Source organism: Corylus avellana, chromosome ca5, assembly GCF_901000735.1.
Source record: "Corylus avellana chromosome ca5, CavTom2PMs-1.0".
Classification (NCBI taxonomy): Eukaryota; Viridiplantae; Streptophyta; class Magnoliopsida; order Fagales; family Betulaceae; genus Corylus; species Corylus avellana.
The window spans coordinates 10,353,917-10,359,865 of record NC_081545.1 but is presented as its reverse complement, the minus strand read 5'-3'; positions in this window follow the sequence as shown (position 1 = coordinate 10,359,865).

Genomic DNA, 5,949 nt, shown 5'->3' with positions numbered 1-5,949 from the left:
ATATATATATATATATATATTTTATTGCTGCCCAATAACGTCTACTAAAATTGTGTATATATATATCACTGCATTATTTAAAATTTTTAAATAAAGTGACACAATATGCACCGTCGATTCCATCCTCCTAAAGAAAGATTTTAATTTGTATATCTTTGCCATTTGGTTAGTTGTTACATTTGGACTAATTTGAAGAGTTAATTCCCATTTCATAATTCATATTAAATTTTACAGATCTAATAGTGTATATATATTATATGATGAATATATTGATACCTTATGGAAAGATTTTACATTGTTAAATATAACAAAATAAAATCTAAACCGTAAAATAATTCATCTCAGTTTTAAGTGAAAATATATTGATACCTTGCAATTCAAAAACCATCTATGATGTGCAAATACGGGGTCATTCCCATAAGAAAACACAAAAGCAAGTCAAAAGAAACAAAACTAAAGACAAATAAAAGATTAACTTAAAACATACTAAACAAAATAAAAAGGGTAAACTATGGGGTGCCTCCCATGAGCGCTAAGTTTAATGTCTTCAGCCAGACGATAGTCCCTGCTTACTATTGTCTAGAAGATGATGCTCCTGCAGATGGTGGTGGCAACCGGTTGACAATGGACTGCATCAATTCTTCTAAGGCGCCTAGGCGTTTGTCCATCAATTCGCTATTTTTCCGAGCCTCCTTTCTTTGGCCAGCCAACTCTCTCCGAAGGCCAGCTATTTCTTCACTAACTGAGCGGTTTCGTGCTTCACGAAAAATTCTCGGGGCCTCCTCCTCAGCTGCCTCTGAATCAACTATTGGTTCATCTTCGGCCATTGGCTCGGCCTCATACTCTTCCGCAGCAGCTGCTGGTGCTGGAGCTACCTGGGGCATGTGGGAGAGGCTCTTGTTCCCTTGGCGAATGCCAAATATGGGAGTAGTAGTGACTGGTTCATCAGCTGCGGTACCCTTGACGCCTTTCTTCCGGAGGATGTAGGAGATTAAGTATGGGAAAGGCAACCCCCATGAATGTGTGGACCCCGCTCCTCCAACGTGCACCCCATTCCAAAATTTGTAAATTTGCCTCCAAATTATGTCGAGAATGGAGTACCAAGCACCTTTATGGAAGGCGTAGAGTGCTTGAAGAAATTGATCCCGCCTCTGACTTTTGTGCCTCAAGGGAAAAGCATTACGGTGTAATACGGAGTCCACAAACCAAAGCCATTGAGGTAGCTTGGATCGGCTGGTGGCATTATGGTGGGCATCGACATATATCCCTTCGCACATGTCATCAATAATTTCCGCCACGTTGAAGCTGTCCGGTTGGTCAGCAAGTTGTGCGGCTTCTGGAGGTTGCTCATCATTGCATTGAAGGGCAGCAGCAATGTCGGCCCGTGTTATGTCAATAGCTTTGCCTTGCACTTTCGAAGAGAGGGCAGCTATCTTCCTGCAGTCATGAGATAGGTGGACATAAAACTCGATCACCAATTTTCTGTAAGCAGTGGGGGTGACCGGCTTGAAAAGCTTCTTTAGCTCCCGTCGCTTGAACTCGGCGACCGCCCATTGAGTCCCCTCAAGATTTTCAAAGTCTTCGCGAATGGCGAAAGTGGTCTCAAATAGCAGCTCCCGTTCCTCAAAAGTGGGTGGGGGAGAAATAGCTCGGGTATCAGACCCTCGGGAGGACGAAGCTCGAGTTCTTGGCATGATGAGCTTGATTGGGGACTTTTGTCGAACACCTGGTGTGCACTAGAAATAGGCAAAATTGCAAAACAACGCAACTCCGCTCAAAACCCCCTGCAAAAACAGCAAAATCCAACCACAACAAAGCAATGTGGGTGGATGAACACCCACAATTGCAGAAATATGAGAAAAAAAAAATTTCGAAAGTGATCGTGGTTGGGGTGTTGATGGGAATGGGGAATGGGGTATAAAGTAGAGGTGGTGAAAAGTACCTGGTATGGTTGCTGGAGAAGAGAACCGTGTGGTGGTTGTGTGGTAGAGGTGATTAAAAATGGTGGACGAGTGGTTGTGCCGGAGGTGCGTGGGTGGGGTGCTTGGAGAGGTGTATGGCGTAGGGGGATGGGGGGAAAGTGACCTAAAATAGGTCACGTGGTGTGCTGTCCGAGTGCGATCGATCGCACACATGGTGCAATCGATCGCATTCGACGAAGGGTGTGCGTGGGGTGATTCTGTTATTGCGATCGAACGCACCCAAGGTGCGATCGATCGCAATAACAGAATCACCATACATATATATATTTTATGCAATTATTATTTTTTTTAATTTTTATTGCATAATGTACAACAACTTCGATCATGATATGATCAAATGATCGATCAAACTTGAAACAATTGAAATTGAATGTTGGATCAGACATCCAATTGGTCCAACCTAGTGCATTCGTTCGATCGATCGTGATAAGATCAAATAGTCGAACAAAATTCAAACAAATTAAATGTTCGATTGAACATTGAATTGAACTCTAAGCATTTTATATTATATTAGTGCATTACTTAAATTGATCGGGATACAATCAATAAAACTTGACATGATTGAAGGTTCAATCAAACATCTGCTAAAATAAATTCCGATCGATACTATTACATATTAGTTCGATTGATCACGATAGGATCAATCGTTCGATCAAACATCCGATCGATCATAATGAATTAGTTCGATTGATTGGGATATGATTAAATGATCGATCAAACATCCGATCGATCGTAATGAATTAGTTCGATTGATTGCGATATGATTAAATGATCGATCAAACATCCGATCGATCGTAATGAATTAGTTCGATTGATCGCGATATGATTAAATGATCGATCAAACATCCGATCGATCCTAATGAATTAGTTCGATTGATCGCGATATGATTAAATGATCGATCAAACATCCGATCGATCCTAATGAATTAGTTCGATTGATCGCGATAGGATCAATCGTTCGATCAAACATCCGATCGATCATAATGAATTAGTTCGATTGATCGTGATATGATTAAATGATCGATCAAACATCCGATCGATCCTAATGAATTAGTTCGATTGATCGCGATAGGATCAATCGTTCGATCAAACATCCGATCGATCATAATGAATTAGTTCGATTGATCGTGATATGATTAAATGATCGATCAAACATCCGATCGATCCTAATGAATTAGTTCGATTGATCGCACAGATATCCTATTAGTGTTATAATTTATTTACTTCATTTTTGATCGATCAAACATCCGATCCGATCGATCCTGATAAACATAAAAATTAGTGTCATATTTATTTACTTCATTTTTTATTCTTTTTTACTTCTCTCATTCTATAATTCTAATGCAATTTTTTCTTTTCTTTTTGAATTTCCCTTTATTGACAAATCAGGGCATCTGTCTCTAACACTAATCTAATCTTTAACTGTCCACGTATCAGGCCATTTTTTTTTTTTTAACAAAAATTTTAAAACAATAACAAAATATCTCAATATATAAAATACTAAAAACTACTTTTAATTTTATATTATATTACAACCAAAGCAAAAAAATAAAACACACACACACACATTTTAAAAAATATTAAAATTTAGAGCATCTCCAGTAGTATTTTTAAACTAGCCTTTTAGTTAAATTTAGCTATTTTGTTAACTTTTCTTGCTCCAATAGACACTGTAAAATAGAAGATTTTCCTATTACTGCTACAATGAACTTTCAAGAGCATCTTCAACAGTAAGATGTATTCTACCTAGTCAAAGCACAATTCTATATTTTAGCTACTCATTTTTTAATACCAACTCCATATTCTTTATTTTATTAAATATTATTTTTTAATCTTTTTTTTTTTTTTTTTTGATTCGGGATTGCTTTTGCATCGTCTTGTAAATTGCAATAGAATTGATTCACGTAGGATATCCGTGTGTTATTTTTATTAAATGTTTTTTGGAATAAATAATAAATAATTAATCATTGTAGTTTACCTAAATTACAAATTTCTTCATATCGTATTAAAGTAAAATTAAAGGTACAAAATTTGACTTCATGGAATAAACTGTTTATTTTTTAAAAATATCTAAAGAACCGTACATTTGATTTTACTTTGTTAAAAGAATAGGGGTATTATAAAAATATAACAAAATAAGTAGACTTTTTGATACAATTTGATAGTTTGACAGGCTGCTGTAGTTTGGAGGATTTTTATTTATATTTTTCTCTTTTATTTTTTTTTTTGTAAATAAAATACCCCAAATATTTAGCTGCACAAAAAAGTTTACCAATAGCTTTTTTGTGAACTAAATTTTCACAAAAAAATTTCTGAACTAAAATTGGCGGGGGTTCTAAAATTTTCGGAACTAAATTTTCACCAACTCCCACACCTCCCGCCATTCGTCTCTCACTCTCACTCTCACTCTCTCACTCTCACGCTGTCTCTCACTCTCTCCCTCCCTCTCTCTCGAGCTCTCGAGCTCTCTCACTCACTCCACGCAAGTTTCTCTCTCTCCGGCAGCTGTTTCCGGCGCACCTCTCTCACTGCCAGCTCTCACTCCGGCGAACTTAACGCTCTCTTGTAGCTCTCTCAGGTATGAGTTTCTCCTAAACCCTTGCAAACCTTAAATGCCTCTCAATTACTCAAATAGTATCCATGAATTGTGATTTGAAGAAATAGGTAAAGAAAAGGGGCAAGAATGGGTAAAGAAAGCGTGAATTCTTATAAACTCAAACTCTAATAGCTCAAAAATGGGTAAATAATGAATTAGTTTCACAATATTTCTTTACCCATTCTCAAATGAATTAGTTTCACAATATTGCTTCATTTCTCATGAAATTGCTTGTTCCAATGAAATTGCTTCAATTGTTATTATCCCACAGCCAGGGAGCTTAGGATCTGAAAAGAAGCTCTATATGCAATTTATTTCTTATAATTATACTTAGCATCCAAAGGCTACTCTTGATTAAAGCTAAAGGTTTTAAGATACACTTTGTGGTGCTAAACAAAAATCATCAAACATATATGAGAAAAATGTCAGAGCTTTGTTACAAAAAATATTATGCTTGTAGAATTAGAACATATATGTAGTTATCCTACAGGGCAAACATGACAAAGTGTGATTAGTTATCAACAAATATAACTTGGTTGAGAAAATACCTGCACTAAAAAACTAGGTGCTGTTATGAATCCAGTTTGCTGAGCTCCATAGATGCATCATACTGCCAATTAGTCAATGGGACAAATGGTTAGTGTTTTTCCTAACAAAGAAATAGACAATTCTGACATAATTAACATTAAACAGTATACTAAAGAGACATGAAGATGAGTTTTGCACAGAGCATCCATTGCATGTAAAACAATGATAATTTTGCTGGACTTTATATATCTGAGATTCTTCTTAATTAGGAAACAGGGTCCATGCTGTTAGTTTAGGTTATGTAAAATAATTAATGTAAATTCATAACTTCCATCATTAAAAAAATGAAAATACGAAGATACAAGATGTTTGTTTATTCAGCTTCATTCCTGGCCAAGTGCATCCCAAAATAAACCCTCAAGCCACCTTATAGGCTTATACCTGGTTTCTAACACATGCAGCTTGCAAGTATAATCTTGGAAACCAATGTTACAAGAAACCTACCTAATGAGGCCAAATGACATCATCATGCCTCAAGATGGTGTAAAAAAATATATATAGAGGTTCTAGATGAAGTCTTTGTAAGATATTGAATATATATAAATGCTAATTAACAATATAATTAGCAGCGGAAATTTAATATATATATGTATATGTACCTCCAGCCATTGCTTTGCTCAAGCAGCTTGAAGAACGACTCCACAGCAATCAAACTAAAACTAAACAATTTTATTGAGAGGTTCTTCTGACCTATGCCTACCAGTGAGTGCCAATTGATGGAATACACATGCCTTATTTATAGGTAGGTCAGGGGACCCTCAATTAGAGCTGTTACCTTAATTA